The sequence below is a fragment of the Gossypium hirsutum genome, chromosome A05 (assembly GCF_007990345.1).
Source record: "Gossypium hirsutum isolate 1008001.06 chromosome A05, Gossypium_hirsutum_v2.1, whole genome shotgun sequence".
In the NCBI taxonomy this organism is placed as follows: Eukaryota; Viridiplantae; Streptophyta; class Magnoliopsida; order Malvales; family Malvaceae; genus Gossypium; species Gossypium hirsutum.
Genome location: NC_053428.1, coordinates 48,553,025 through 48,570,879, shown reverse-complemented (window position 1 = coordinate 48,570,879; position 17,855 = coordinate 48,553,025).

Here is a 17,855-nt window from a genome sequence, read left to right as displayed (position 1 = left end):
ATTAAAGTTTGGGTTTTAAGATGCGTAGTTATCAGCATTAGTTGGTAAATAACATTGTCCCAATGCAGGTCGCAGGTGTTCCCCTCTCCACCTGCCAAACATAATCTTCTTTGCCAAGCTGCGCTATCCTTTTTAATTTCTCGGCCTAACTTTTCTCCATTTTCCGTATTGTAACAAGTTTCAACTTGCTATGTTTAATGTTATTGATACATATTTATGCATGGTTTCTGTTATTTGCTTTCTTGCTGTGCCTATTTATGCATGGTTTCTTTGAATTTGGTTGCAATGTCCTTATTTGCTTTCTTGCTATGCCTATTTATGCACGGTTTCTGTATTTCTTTTTTTTAGAAGAACACAATATATGATTGGCCATGTTTTCTATTTACAGCTAAAGATCAGCAAAATAAGGAGTTGGCCAAAAGACCAAAGAAATAAAGTTGGAGCAAATGGACCATTAAGATTGTCAAACATTAAGGTGAGGAATAAACTCTACTGATTAACTGTATTCATAATATTTGGAAAAAAAAGTAATCTACATTGCTACAGCATGCAATGGTAAATAGAGTGTCTGTCGAAGTATAGACTAGTAATAGAAATCACCTTGGGGTAATCTAACTTACTGAAATCTGAAGTTCAACAGAAGCATGTCATGACACGATAACAAACAAATTTCCTATACATAATTTTTTTCTTGATTTATTTATGTGTTTTTGTTACTGTAAAATTACATATACATCATGAATTAGTGTAAAAAGAAAAAAAATGTTGAAATTGAGCAGGTGTAGACAATATTTCATTCTTTATACATCTTTCTTGCTCTCTAGTGCCCTTCTGTTTTCCAGCTGGTGTTCCATGTACCACAGTTCCTTTCGAAGAATGAAAATTGAAGCTTTTTCTTTCTATCTTTCTTTGTTCATTTTTTTTGTTTTACATTTGGAGCTTCATAAAGTTGGCACAAGTGCTAACTGATTGTTGCTAGAGTTATTTGAATGATGCCCAATCTTCATTTCTTACTTCTAATGTTGTAACTGTTTCCATTGAATTTTGATTTTTTTCCTTTCTAATACTTGTAGGAAAATATCAATTGTCTGCTTGGCACATAGAGACAGGTAATTTCTTCTCCTGTTGTAACACCCACACCCGTACCCTATGTCGGAACAGAATACAAGGTGTTACCTAACTTGAACAGACACATTCACACATTTTCGAGTCACCAAGAATTGGTCAAATTTAAAACTTTACCATAAACTCCTTAATATAGGCCTACAAGGCTCAAAACATTCATTTGAAAACCATACGGGACCGATTCAAGTCATTTAAAGCACTCTGAAAAATAACACGTGACATAGGGGCACACGCCCGTGTGAGAAGGGCAACACTCCCGTGTGACCATTTCAACATGGTCGTGCTGATGACCCGTGTGGTTCCCATGGCCTAAACATTTAGGGACACTCCTGTGTCCCTTACCCGTGTGGAATTAATTTTCAATTCAAACCTACAGGGGTTTTTACACGGCCTAACACACGCCTCTGTCCATGGCCCATGTCCCTCACACGGCAATGATAGGCCCGTGTTCTAGCCCGTGTCCAAAAACCTGGACATTCTGTTTCTGACGTCAGCAATTCTTAAGGGTTAAACGGCCAAGGCACACGCACGTATGCTAAGCCGTGCCCTTCACATGACAGAGACACACGGTCGTGTCTCTGCCCGTGTGTTTACTGCCATGCATATTAACTTGCAAATTTTACGTGCAGGGGACACACAGCCGGACTGTACGCCTGTGTGGTGGACCGTGTGTCACATACGGCCTAGACACACGCCCGTGTGTCTACCCGTGTAGACAAAACAAGGCTATTTACCAAGCCTCTTTGCCAACCTTACTTACACAACCTACACAAGATCAACCTCTACCAATTGAAGAATAACTCAAATAACCAAAACGGTCGCAACAATCAACATTTCATTTGTGCAATATACTTATCCATGAAAATAACATCTTTTTCTTTTATATATGTATAATAAAATGAATATTAGCCCCCATTCAAGGCTTTGTACAAAATAAAGGGTTTTAATCCAAACCAACACATTTGGCCACTTCCTAGTGTCACAAAACATTAAAGTCCGGGCCCTAAACATGCCATAATAAAAAATAAACGATTTAACTATACCAAGTGCTTCAAATGTTAGTGTGACTGGCTTTTCTGACGTAAGCAATTATCCTCGAACTACTTCAGCAGAACTATAAGAAAATGGAAAGGAGAGGGAGTAAGCATAAAGCTTAAGAAGTTGCATGCAAATAAATATAACAACAACTCCAACATTCATCAACATGCTCATAACACAAAAGAAGGCATAAGCATAACTTACTCATCACAATCCAATACAAGTCATATGGCAAATTTGAGCTCACAACTCATACATAATAAACAGGTACCTGCACCACTCACAACAAAGTTATACTTTTCTCATTAACTTAAACCATAACTCTTACTGTTGAACCAATTGGAACATTACCGGATATTCAATAAGCCCCAAACGTGGGGTAGAGAGTCGATGCCATGTCCCAGACATGGTCTTACACTGACTATCATCATCGAGGCCGACGCCATGTCACCAACTTGGTCTTACTCTAGCTCTCGCATACCCTTGTCGATGCCATGTCCCAGATATGGTCTTACATTGACACATCTCGTAGCCGATGCATGTCCCAGGCATGTTTTACACTAGCTTACATATCGAGGCAGATGCATGTCCCAAACATGTCTTACACTAGCTCTCGACTCAATGTCGATGCCATGTCCCAGATATAGTCTTACACTAGCTCTCATAATGTGGCCGATGTATGACCCAGACGTGTCTTACATTAGCTCATGATAACCCATACGTCGTGGCATGAATATCCAATTTATTTCTTATGGTTCAAACGGGAATTCTACTATCTCAATTATTATCGTGCATTCTCACTTCCACAATCAAGCATTTCATGCTATATTAATTCAGCACATATAGTAACAATATAGTTGTATTATTCACATACAACTTACCTCAGATTACAGAATATGACGACTCGTCGGTCTAATCTACTTGCTCGGCCTTCCCCCAGTCTGGGTTCGAATTTTGGATTTCTTGACCTATAATAAAAAATTCACTCGTTTTATCAGCACATTGATCTAAACACTCGAAAATTCATAATTAGGCAAAATGACCATTTTTCCCCTAGGTCTAAAAATTGATTTTTATCGAATTTCTTCATGTCTTAAGCTTAGCCGAACCCTTTTTACTCTTATAGCAACCTCAAATTTCCACTATTTCACACATTTACCACTTATTTTACAACTTATGCAAAATGGTCTTTAGTTAGGGTTTTTATGAGAACTTCTTTAGAAAAGTTGTTTATTACACATATAATACTCTTATTCTTCCATAAAATTTAAAAAAACTATATGAAAACTCTCATGGTACAACCCTAGACTTTCAACCTTTTGCAAAATAGTCCCCTCATTTGAAAGTTCATGCTTAAAGGGGTTTAAAAATGTAAAGAAAATCATCAAGAAAACTATCAAAATCACTTACTTGAGAGAGGAATAAATTGCTGAACTTTTCAAGCTTCCCAAGCCCCTCTAATGGTTGATATTTCGGTGGGAATGAAGAAAGAGTAAAGAAGATGAAGGCCAATTTTTATTTTATTCAATCTATTCACTTAAGTCACCAACCCACCTAATTCCTTTGACTTTTCTATTTCCTTGTCCCTATGGCCGGTCATGCTCTTTTAAAAGGGTCTAATTGCCCTTTAAATAGCCCCAATCTATGATTCATGACAATTTAACACCCTTAGCTATCAAAATAGGACTTTTTAACTTTATATGATTTAGTCCTTTTTTTCAATTAAGCAAGCAACCGCTGAAATTAATTCACCAAAATTTTTGTGCACCTTAATAATCATACTATAACCCATAAAATAATGTATATAAGAAAAAAACAATTTCTCTGACCTCAGGTTAGTGGTTCTGAAACCAATATTTTGACTAGGCCCAAATTCGGGCTGTTACAATACTCCCCCTTAGGGATTTTCATCCCCGAAAATCTTACTGGTGAATAAGTTCGGGTATTGATCTCTAATGGTCTCCTCGAGTTCCCATGTGGTTTCCTCGACTCCATGTCTATGCCATAAAAATTTCATGAGTGCTATACTCTTATTCCTTAAGTGTTTGACTTCCCAAGCTAAAATCCTGACCGGCTCTTCACCATAAGTCATGTCCGGATGAATCTCAAGCTCTATGGTGCAATTACATGCGAAGGGTCTGATCTATATCGATGCAACATGGACACATGGAACATGTCGTGAATCTTTTCCAATTTTGATGGCAAAGCCAATTGATAGGCCACAGGCCCTATTCTCTCGGAAACCTCATAAGGTCCTATGAAACGAGAACTCAACTTGCCTCTTCTACCAAATCTGAGGACTTTCTTCCATGGGGATTCTTTTAAAAACACTCGATCACTGACTTGAAATTCAATCTCTTTTTGTTTCAAATTCGCGTAGGATTTCTGTTTATCCAAGGCGGCTTTCAAACAGTCACAAATCACTTTAACTTTCTCTTCAGTCTCTTTGACTAAATCAACCCCATGAATCCGACTCTTTCTGAGCTTAGTCCAATATAAAGGCGTTTGACACTTTCACCCGTACAAAGCCTCATAGGGCACCATCTTCACACTTTACTGATAACTATTGTTGTAGGAAAATTCAACCAATGGTAAGTACCTATCCTAACTACCTTGAAACTCAAGAACACAACACTGCAACATGTCTTCTAAAATTTGAATCACTCTTTCTGACTGACCGTCGGTTTGTGGGTGAAATGCCATGCTAAAATTCAATTTAGTTCCCAATGTCTCTTGTAACTTCTTCCAAAATCTCAAGGTAAATCTTGGGTCTCTATCTGAAATAATCGACAGAGGCACTCCATGAAGCCTCACAATCTCGAAAACGTACAAGTCAGCCAGTTTCTCAAGAGAGTAGTCAGTACGCATTGGTATAAAATTTGCCGACTTTGTTAGCCTATCCACAACAACCCAAACAACATCCTTTTTCTTCGGGGTTATCAGCAAACCCGTCACAAATCCATAGTAATCTGATCTCACTTCCACTCGGGGACCGTGATAAACTGAAGCAGACCCGATGGTACTTGGTGTTCAGCCTTCACTTGCTGAACAAGACACTTGAAAACGAATTCTAAAATGTCTTTTTTCATTCCCGACCACCAATACATTTTCTTCAGGTCATTGTACATTTTCACACTACCCAGGTGGATAGACAAGCAACCACTATGTGCCTCTCGTAAAATCTTCTGAATAAGTTCGCTGTCCTTGGGTACACAAACTCTATCTTTGAACATTATACACCTACCGGTACCAGCCCAAAAGTCTGATTCAACCCCCGACTCACACTGAGTTCTCTTGGCTTACAAATCTTTATCACCTTTCTGAGCTTCACGGATCTCTTGTAGAAACATTGGCCTAGCTCTCAACTCTACTAGAACCAAACCATCATCTAACAAGGCCAATTGGGCATTCATTACTCTCAATGCAAATAATGATTTTCTACTCAATGCATCGGCAACCACATTCGCCTTTCCCGAATGATAGTCGATAATCAACTCATAATCTTTTAATAATTCCAACCATGTTTGTTGACTCAGATTCAAATCCTTCTAAGTCATCAGGTACTTAAGATTTTTATGATCAGTGAACATTCGGCATTTCTCACCATACAAATGGTGTCTCCAAATTTTCAACCTGAACATGATAGCTGCCAACTCTAAATCATGCGCCAGGTAGTTTTTCTCATGTGGCTTCAGCTATCTCGAAGCGTAGGCTATGACTTTACCTTCTTGCATGAGCATGCACCCCAATCTATTTAAGGAGGCGTCGCAATATACCACAAACTCCTTTCCCAGTTTTGGTTGCACTAACACTAGGGCTTCGGTCAACAAAGTCTTTAATTTCTCCAAACTCTGTTGTCAGTTCTCCGTCCATTCAAACTTGACATCTTTTTGCAACAACCTTGTCATCAGAGTTGCTATTATCGAGAATCCATTGACAAATCTTCTATAGTATCCGGCCAAACCTAGAAAACTTTGAACTTCTATCACATTCCTCGACGGTTTCCACTCAACAATAGCCGAGATCTTACTCGGGTCAACTCTAATCCCGTCATTCGACACAAGGTGTCCTAGAAATCTGACCTCCTTAAGCCAGAATTTGCTCTTACTGAACTTGGCATACAATTGTTTGTCTCTCAAGCTTTGTAAAACTGCTTTTAAATGCCCCACGTGCTCACTCTCATCAGGCAAATAAATTAATATGTCATCGATAAAAACGATGGTGAATTTATCCAGGTACAGTCAAAAAATGCGGTTCATCAGGTCCATAAAAATCGCTGGGGCATTTGTTAAGCCAAAGGGCATGACGAGGAGCTCATAATGCCTGTATCTCGTCCGAAACGTAGTCTTCAGTACATCTTGCTCTTTAACCCTTAACTGATAATATCCTGACCTCAAGTCAATCTTGGAAAACATGGTGACTCCCTTCAACTGATCAAACAGATCATCGATCATTGGTAAGGGGTACTTGTTCTTCACAGTCACTTTGTTGAGCTGCCAGTAATCTATTGTAACGCCTCAAAATTCTAGAGGTTAAATTTATATGTTATGGTGCATATTGGATTGCTTTTTTAATGGATAAGGGTCCTGAGAGGTGTGGGGAGTCCGGGGTTCAAATCTTGGCACTAGCAAAAATTTTGGTTTTTATTGAAAAAAACCTTTGCTGATAGATGTTGGGATTCTTAATTAGTTGAGGGAAAGTCATGGCATAAAAAGTCTATTGGTCTAGTGGATAGTGGCGTGTTACAGTAGCTAGGAGGCTGAGGTTCGAGCCTTGCAGTATGCAAAGGTGTCTTATTTTTGCAAATGGCCGAATGGGTGGTTGTGTAGCAGTGGGACTCTATTGCTAGGTCGATTGGGGTGTTTGAGTGGAATGGGGGGAGCTTGTAGCTGAAAGTTAGGAGGAAAAATGGAGATTAGGATAATGTTTCAGTTGGGGATGTTGTGGAGAGGTTTTAGGAGTAAATCAAGGGGAGGTGATGAGAGGGGGGAGTGTTAGTGCCATATAGGAACTCTGGAGACTCAAAGGGATTCGGTTTGGGGTGTGTTGAGGCTTCTTAATTTTTATTTCGGTTGCTAGCTGGGTTTTTGGCTTTTTGCACTTTTGATATTAGGGAGGCTATTACTGTTGGGGCTTTGGTAGTCGAATTAAAGGGTGACCATACGGGTATCTTTTTTTTGGCATTCTTTCGAGTTGTATTCTTCTAGACCTTTCTCTACAGTTGCCGAACCTCTCTTCATTCTTCCTCCCTCACTTGACTTTTTTGGCCGAATCACATTTTGGTCTTTTCTCGGTTCTTCTTCCTTTCTTCAACTGTGGCTCCTTGTGGTGCTTTGGTCGAATATCTCGTGTCTCTTTCCCTCTTTACTTATTTGGTTTTCTCATTGTTAGTTGATCACTCTTTTGTTTAGGATCTCTGCTTTGGAATAAGGTAACTAGGTTTCATTTTGGTATTGCGAATCCTTGGCTTGTAGCTAGATGTTACAGTGATGCCATCTTTGTTTCATAGCTATTCTTTTCCATCTTAATGATTGTTTTCTAACTCTGTGGTTCTGCCAATTGTTGCTAGGGGTTTGATCGTGATAGCCAAAGGGTTAGGCTAATTATCCTCTCTCAACAAGTAATCTTTTTGCTCGTGGTAAGTGCTTTAAGTTCTAGATATATATATAAGACGGGATTATAGATTCTTATGAACTAGTTAATTGTTTTGCGTGTGAAGGTTAAAGCATTGAAGAACATTGGGGTTGAGCAAGAGGTGTTTTGTGATTATTCATTTGGTAAGTAACGATAGATCGATTAAGATATTATTCATACCATGGTTTGGATTAACCACGAAAATTGATTGATAATGGGATTGTTGTTAATCATAGGTGCTTGGATCTCGGAAGCGTTCAGCTACAATCTCGTTACAGGTGTGTGTTTACGCATCATTGCCATTAGATGTGAAACTGAAAAAAGCTGAAAAGCCGAAGGTGAACCGTCGCCACCACTCGGGCGTATGACCGCCCGTGTGGCTGGCCGTGTGATAAAATATGGCCGTGTGGAAGATGAAATAGCCATGAGCTCTTTCATGTACTAAGACTACATTGGGCCATTTGGGTTGAACTGGGCCGTGTAGGCCCAATAGGCCGATGGGCCCCATACAGAAAAGATTGCACAAAAATGTGTTCGTTAGTGGGCCAGGCTGTGTAAACCACACGACTAAGGCCATATTTAGGCTATGTGGGCCACATGGGCAGCGGTATGGGTCGTAGGCCCATTATCACTGATTGACTGATTAGGGTTGCACGGGTCACCCTAGGCGACTGTGGACTTTCTGTTAGGCCAGTATATATACCTAGGCCCTTATTTTGGTAAGATTAATGTTTTACCCCTATGTGATGTATGACTGTTGAGCATGCCATTTTTACTATACATACATTATATTATGTTGCATTGCATGGGGTGGGATTTATGATTTCGGAGGAAGTGTTCTGAAAGGCTATAAGCCTATTACTGGCAGTTCTGCTGTAAATATTGTTTTAATACTGAAATCGGTACGACTTGGTGTGTAGGGTTGGATGGGTCAATTTTATCCTGACATGGTATGTAGGGCTAGTACGGAGATGGTGTGTAGTGGATGGATCGGGTAGGATCCTTTGTTTGCATACTGTACTGAAATGGGCTAAGGCCCAGACTGCCCCTCTTACTGAAAGGGGTTCAGGCCCAGATTGATACTGTTACTAAAAAAGGGGCTAAGGCCCTAACTGGAACTAACGGGCCTAGGCTCAGATTACAGTTACTCTGATTAATTGTTATTTTGGGACTTCACACACTGAGTTTTCATAAACTCGCCCATTTGTTATCTGTGTAGGAAATCCCCAGGCTTAGATGAATCGAGGTGACGGAGGACTTGAAGGTGGCCACTCAACGTAGTTAACTTATTTAACATTCTATAATTTAGATTTTATTTGATATTAGGTTTCCGTTATGTAACAAGACCTTTTTAAAGTTTATTTTAATTTGGGAATTTAATTACTTTAATTTTACCTGTTAGTAATAGGACTCATATTTTCAAGAACACACAAACCAAAAGTTTTCTGAAATCATCACACTTACGCCATACGTTTTAAAAGCTTCCGCAACAAACACTGTTTTAAAATTTGAGAAACTAGTGCAGTTTATATTTTGCTTAAGTAACTTAAGTTTTCACAAGGAACTAGTCATCCTAACCTATTATTCTAAATCTAAAGAAGTTTTTATGAAAAACGAATTTTAGTCAATTTGTGTTTTCGAAAAACACTCCAATGTCATATCACAGATTCTGCCATAACGTCTAGGTCGGGTTTGGGGTGTTACATCTATGCACAATCTCATCGACCCATATTTTTTCTTCACAAATAGTAATAGAGGACCCAACAAAGAAAAACTCGGTCTTGTAAAGCCCTTATCTGTTAAATCCTATAGCTGTACTTTCAACTCCTTTAATTCTGTTGGTGCCATCTTATACGGGGGAATCGATATGGGAGCCGTGCCAGGTACTAGCTCGATACCAAACTCGACTTCTCTAGTTGGAGGTAATCTAGGCAACTCTTTCGGAAACACATCTATAAACTCACAAACCACCGGCACCAATTCAATCTTCGACTCGAACACTTGAGTATTCAACACAAAAGTGAGATAAGCCTCATATCCCTTCCTCAAATACTTCTCAGCAGTCAAAGACGACATTATTATAGACAAGTTATCCGATTCATCTGGCACAATCCGAAGAACATTCTCATCTTCACATTTCAACTCAATAACTTTTCTCCCACAGTCCATTACAACACTAGGAGAAGTTAACCAATCCATCCTCAGGATTACATCAAATTCATTAAACGGAAATAACATCAAGTTAGCCGAAAAACACTGACCTCTAATTGTCAAAGGACAATTTCTACACACTTGGTCGACTAGTACATGTCTTCCTAAAGGGTCAGACATTTTTACCACAAATTCAGTGGACTCTACTAGCATGTTCATACGGGATATCAATTCTATACAAATATAAGAGTGGGTAGACCCCGGGTTAATTAAAGCAACGATAGATATATCATGGATAGAAAAGGTACCCATGATCATATTGGGAGACTCTGCCTCTTCATGGGTACGTATAGCTAAGTCCTTGCAGGTGCTCTACCCTCGGACCTCATTGCACCATTTATTGATGCACATCTGTTGCTACCCCCACTTCTAGGGTTCTTTTATAGTCTACCCCTCAAATGAGCACTACTAGTTTTTACGTCTTGCTTTTTCTCTTTCTCATCTAATTCGGGGCAATCTCTGATGAAGTGGTCTAATGACCCACATTTGAAGCACCCTCTTACATTCCCTCGGCACTTGCCGAAATGACGCCTGCTACATTGCGAACATTTCGGCCTATTCAACCGAGGACTACCGACACTCACGATAAAAGTGGCTTGAGCTTTAGACGTCGTGTATTGCTTGTTCTTATTTCTACTCGAGAATTCCACTGAATTATTCGATCGGGTAGTGAACTCCTTCGATCTCTTAGATGTGGACTGGTGTAACTTCCCCATCTATCTCTTTTCTGAATCTCGTGACTCAATGACCGCCTTTCTCTTCTCTTTAATCAGCTCTTCTGCCTTACAAGCTCTCTCAATAAGTACTACAAATTCCCTTAGCTCTAAGATGCCGACGAATACTCGGATATCTTCATTCAGACCATCTTCAAACCTCTTACACATTGTGGCCTTGGTAGATACGCACTCTCAGGTATACTTGCTGAGTCTCACAAACTCACGCTCATCTTCTGTCACCGTCATGCGGCCTTGTTTCAATTCTAAAAATTCCTTCCTCTTCTGGTCTGTGAACCTCTGGCTAATGTACTTCTTTCGAAACTCTTCCCGGAAGAATTCCCAAGTTACTCTATCTCTCAGTGCAACGGACACGAGAGTATTCCACCATTGGTAGACTGAATATGGCAAGAGCGATACTACACACTTCACGCACTCCTCAAGCGTGCACGATAGTTCATCAAATACCCTAATGGTATTCTCCAACCAAAACTCTGCTCTCTCCGGGTCATCATCTATGTTAACCCGGAATTCCTTGGCCTCTTATTTCTGAATCTTGTCTACCGGAGGCTTCTCTCTCGTAATCATGTCCGCTCCTTGTGGAGCTACAAGGGCATACTGAAGAATCGGAGGGGGTGGGAGAGGTGGAGTGTTCGAATTTGTATGAACAAACTCCATGTTTCAAGCATCCATCATTTGAAGGTAGGCTTCTCTAGGCCCTCCGTCCTGGCCCATAGTTATAGGCTCACTCTCAACTGGTGCGGTCCTTTCAGCGAGAGCCAACGCGTTACTCTCGACATCATCCGCCGTAGCTCTATCAGGATCCATTTACTATATGAAAATACAATTTATAATCGTCAGGAGTCATCACATTATCAATATACAGTTATGGCATGTATAACTAGACTTGTACTCACGCTAGGTTAGTCCTAGAACTGACTAAACCATAGCTTTGATACCACTAAATGTAACACCCCACGCCCGTACCCTATGCCAGAACAGAATATGAGGCGTTACCTAACTTGAACACATACATTCACACATTTCTGAGTCACCAAGAATTGGTCAATTTTAAAACATTACCACAAACTCCTTAATATGGGCCTACAAGGCTCAAAACATTCGTTTAAAAACTATACGGGATCGATTTGGGTCATTTAAAGAACTCTGAAAAATAACACGTGACACAGGGGCACACGCCCGTGGGAGAAAGGCAACACGCCCATGTGACCATTTCAAAATGGTCGTGCTGATGGCCCGTGCGGTTACACGGCTTAAGCATTTAGGGATACGCCCGTGTCTATCACTCGTGTGGAATTAATTTCCAATTCAAACCTACAGGGGTTTTCACATGGCCTGACACATGCCCGTGTCCATGGCCCGTGTCCCTCACATGGCCATGACACGCCTGTGTCCTAGCCCGTGTGCAAAAACCTAGACATTATGTTTCTAACGTTAGCAATTCTTAAGGGGCACACGGCCAAGGCACAAGCTAGTGTGCTAAACCGTGCCCTTCACACGGCTGAGATACACGGCCGTGTCTCTACCCGTATGTTTACTACCATGCATATTGACTTGCAAATTTTACGTGCAGGGGACACATGGCCGATTCTACGTCCATGTGGCGAACTGTGTGTCACACACGGCCTAGACACATGCCCGTATGGACAAAACAAGGCTATTTTACCAAGCCTCTTTGCCACCCTTACTTACACAACCTACACAAGATCAACCTCTACCAATTCATGAATAACTCACATAACCAAAACGGTCGCAACAATCAACATTTCATTTGTGCAATATACTCATCCATGAAAATAACATCTTTTTTTTATATATATAACAAAATGAATATTAGCCCCCATTCAAGGTTCTGTACAAAATAAAGGGTTTTAACCCAAACCAACACATTTGGCCACTTCCCAGTGTCACAAAACATTAAAGTCTAGGCCCTATAGATGCCATAATAAAAAATAAACGATTTCACTATACTGAGTGCTTCAGATGATAGTTTGATTGGCTTCTCCGACGTAAGCAATTATCCTCGAACTACTTCGACGGCACTATAAGAAAATGGAAAGGAGAGGGAGTAAGCATAAAGCTTAGTAAGTTGCATGCAAATAAATATAACAACAATTCCACCATTCATCAACATGCTCATAACACAAAAGAAGGCATAAACACAACTTACTCATCACTATCCAATATAAGTCATATGGTAAATATTGAGCTCACAACTCATACATAATAAACAGGTACCTGTACCACTCACAACAAGGTTATACTTTTCTCATTAACTTAAACCATAACTCTTATCGTTGAACCAATCGGAACACTACCGGATATTCAATGAGCCTCAAACGTGGGGTAGAGAGTCGATGCCATGTCCCAGACTTGGTCTTACACTGACTATCGTCATCGAGGCTGACGCCATGTCTCAGACATGGTATTACTCTAGCTCTCGCATACCCGTGCCGATGCCATGTCCCAGACATGGTCTTACACTGACACATCTTGTAGTCAATGCATGTCCTAGACATATCTTACACTAGCTTACATCTCGAGGCCGATGCATGTCCCAGACATGTCTTACACTAGCTCTCGTCTCAATGCCGATGTCATGTCCCAGACATGGTCTTACACTAGCTCTCATAATGTGACCGATGCATGTCCCAGACATGTCTTACACTAGCTCACGATAACCCATACGTCGTGGCATAAATATCCGATTTATTTCCTATAGTTCAAACGGGAATTCTACTATATCAATTATTATCATGCATTCCGACTTCCACAATCAAGCATTTCATGCTATATCAATTCAGCACATATAATAACAATGTAGTTATTTTATTCACATACAACTTACATCAAATTACAAAATATGGTGACTTGTCGGTCTAATCTACTTGCTTGGCCTTTCCCCGGTCTAGGTTCAAATTTTGGATTTCTTGATCTATAATAACAAAATTCATTCGTTTCATCAGAACATTAATCTAGACACTCGAAAATTCATAATTGGGTAAAATGATCATTTTACCCTTAGGTCTGAAAAGTAATTTTTATCAAATTTCTTTGTGTCTTAAGCTTAGTCGAACCCTTTTTACTCTTATAGCAACCCCAAATTTCCACTATTTCACACATTTACCACTTATTTTACAATTTATACAAAATGGTCCTTAGTTAGGGTCTCCATGAGAACTTCTTTATAAAAGTTGTTTATTACACATATAATACTCATATTCTTCCATAAAATTTCAAAAAACTACATGAACACTCTCATGGTACAACCCTAGACTTTCAACCATTTGCAAAATAGTCCCCTCATTTGAAAGCTCATGCTTAAAGGGGTCTAAAAATGTAAAGAAAATCATCAAGAAAACTATCAAAATCACTTACTTGAGAGAGAGATAAATTGCTGAAATTTTAAAGCTTCCCAAGCTCCTCTAATGGCTAATATTTCGATGAGAATGAAGAAAGAGTAAAGAAGATGAAGGCCAATTTTTATTTTATTCAATCTATGCACTTAAGTCACCAGCCCACTTAATTCCTTTGACTTTTCTATTTCCTTGTCCCTATGGCCGGTCATGCTCTTTTAAAAGAGTCTAATTTCCCTTTAAAGTTCCCCAATTTGTGATTCATGAAAATTTAACACCCTTAGCTATCAAAATAGGACTTTTGTACTTTATGCAATTTAGTCCCTTTTTTTCAATTAAGCATGCAATCGTTGAAATTAATTCACCAAAATTTTTGTGCACCTTCATAATCATACTATAACCCATAAAATAATGTATATAAGAAAAAATAATAATTTCTATGGCCTCGGGTTAGTGGTTCTGAAACTACTATTCTGACTAGGCCCAAATTCGGGCTGTTACATCTATACTATTTTTTTTGTTCAAAATATTTGGTTAAAAGTTTCCTGACTTTGACATGTAATTTACCCTACCATCCTTTTATCCTAGCTACCATCTTCCTCTTGCTTTCCTGCTTGCTCTCTTTTTTACACAGTTTTCTTTTGGGAAAAAGAAAAAGGAAAAAATTGGGTAAAAAATTTAAGAAGGCCCAACTCATGGATAGCCAGACACCAAAATCTACCTTCATTCATATTTTTCATTTTATATTTTTTAAGTATGTTCTGAAAAATAATACAATTATATATTTTATTTACTGGGAAAGCATCAAATAATGAAATATGAATAGAAAATGCAGGTAATACTTCTTTAATTTGATTTTTGACTGAAATAAATGACAAGTTTTAACAATATATGTTTTTAAATTGTATATAACTAATTGTATATAATTTAAATAATATGAATTAATATATATTAATGTTAATTTATCTTATCATTTATTTATTATGTTTTTTTATTGAAACAGTGTATCCCTACAAAAGAAGTATTCAATAGGCTCATTTGAATTGCCTAATCAAACAACTCCATTTTAAGCTCTCCTTAATTGCATTTGTAAGTACGTCATATTACTTACATGTTTTAATTAAGGCATAATATCTTACATATCTCCTTGTGATATTACTATTTTAGGTTAAATGTGTTCATTTAATTATATAACACGTTTCTTATTTTTTTAAGATATAAATAAACAAACATAAATAGTAACAATCAAATTATAAATAAATAAAAGAAACACATAAACAATAATAGTATTAATTATATAATTAAACAATAGTTAATTTTAAATGATTTACTAAACCAGTTTTAAACTAGCATAAAGATAATTAGTTTCAATATGTTTTATTTATATTAGGTTAATTTAATAAACAAATTTTAATTTTTTATTAATTTTGATTTATTCAACTAAACAAACGAATATAAATAAACAAAGATCCAACTCATAAACTATTTATTTACGACCTTAAATTTACGAATAAAAAAATTAGATTAATTAATCATATTATAAACATTGAGATATAAATTTGAGCCTAATATAAAAATTAGAATTGAAATTTGACTTAAATCTTTTTTGAACTGTAACCTCCCAAACCCGGCCTAAACGTTATGGCTAGATTGAGAAGGCTACATTAGCCACCGAAATGGCTAAACTAACTTACGTTACTTTTGAAGACTTTAAATAAACTCATTTTAGAGAAAATTGTAGTTGTACTTTGAGTTAGCTTAAAAGTATTCATTCATTAGGTCGTATATGCTTAGGATTCATTTTATTGTTGATAGATTTGTTTTCGAAAAATCATTTTCTTGTCGCTCTTCTTTAAAAAAACTCGATGTTAAACTATTGCAGCAGAAAAACCATTTTTCAAGTCATTTTGGAAAAGTAGTTGCCTTATCGATTTATTTTTCAAAAACAGTTCATTTGCAATGTAGTGGAAACTAGAGAACAATATCAAATTTTACTTAAGCCCGATATAATGCATTATCCGGTTATTATGCTTGAGTACTTCATGCATGCAAAAATCCCAGAAAAAAAGTTAGCAAACCACAGACCAGAAGTCATTAAAAATTACGAACCAAAATCAATAGAAACTGATTAATACTTATTAAAAATAGTTTGAGGTCCAAGGTGATTCTCCGAATGTCAAGTCGTGTCCTAATTTTGAGGTTTACCTTAAAAGTTAAACACTATTGGGGTTGAGCTTATGAAAATCTCAGTGTGAGTCAAATAATTATTTAAACGGACAAAAACATAAATATCAAATACATTGAAACATATTAGCATTAACAGAAGAACACAAAACCATCATTGGAATTCCATACCATTACATAGCCATTATCAAATTAATGTCAAACGATGTATGAACATGGGACATCATTCATTCAAGTAACAATCATCATTCAGTACAAAAAAAATACAGTACATAGCATAAATCAATAACATTCAAATATGTCGTGCACATGATGCAATGCAAAAAGGTTCTACCCATACCATCCGCTACAAACCACGAGTTCCCCAGAACCCGTCTGCCAAACTCCAAAACATTATGAGCATAGCTCGATGTGGTAAAACCACCAATTAATCAATAATACAGAAAATCTATCGGATATCAAATAGTGCGATACAATAACCAATAACATGTAATATGCGATAAAATCGTCAATCCCCTTGGTACTCCAGGTGCAGTGAATTGACTATGAATAATACGGACGTAATATGTCGCTGATACTCCATAGAACTCCTCCGTCTACCAAAAAATCCCAACCCAATGCATATGCAATATGTCACACAATCTCGTACATAATCACATACTTTCAGTAAATGGAAACAATGTTCCAATCTTTCAAATTACCATTGAGTTGGTATCAATCAATATCGTTCAATTTCACATACTTTATAGATTTTCATTGTGCATAAATAGCACCCTTTTTAGTAGACAATATAACAAATATCTCATGTATTTAAATCATACATAAGCTTCTCAACACATTATATCATTCAGTCAAACATTCACATATCTCATAACTCAAATATGCTATTACAAACTCAATTAAACATCCATACTATCAAACTAGCAATTTTTCCAACATGCCAATCTTTTAAGGTTCGAAACATACCTGGTTCGGCCACTCACAAAATCAATAATTTGGCTATTAAACCAATCCAATAAGAAAGATAATTTATAATATATAGCTAATTTATCATATATAACATGATATTTAACATTTTCAAACAATTTTATGAGTTTAGGACCCATATCTTATTTTTCACTTCCTTGCAGCACACTAGCAAATCTTCCAATTTTCCTTAATAATTCCTTAAACAAACTTAAACCAAAATTCAGTATAAATTCAATAAATTTACCATTAAACCAGCCCCCAAACACCCACTTATGATTTTAACCAATCATTGAAATTATAACTATTTTATGAATCCAAACTAGTTAGATTCCTTACACTGTATCGATACAAACTGTACGTACAATCGTTCTTCACCTTTTCGGATGATTTGAGGCATTTGGGTCGGCACCTAATTCAATAATATACTAGAAAATTAGTAGCTAATTAATGATTAAATTTCTTAATTTAATCAAATGATAACCTTTACCCAACAACTATGTCGAAATAACAAACTAGTTACCCTTAATTGCACTTACGTTTCACGATTTATGGGATCCGAATGGCCAATCGATCAAGAAAAATTTTCCCTAGTTAAAATGGGTTT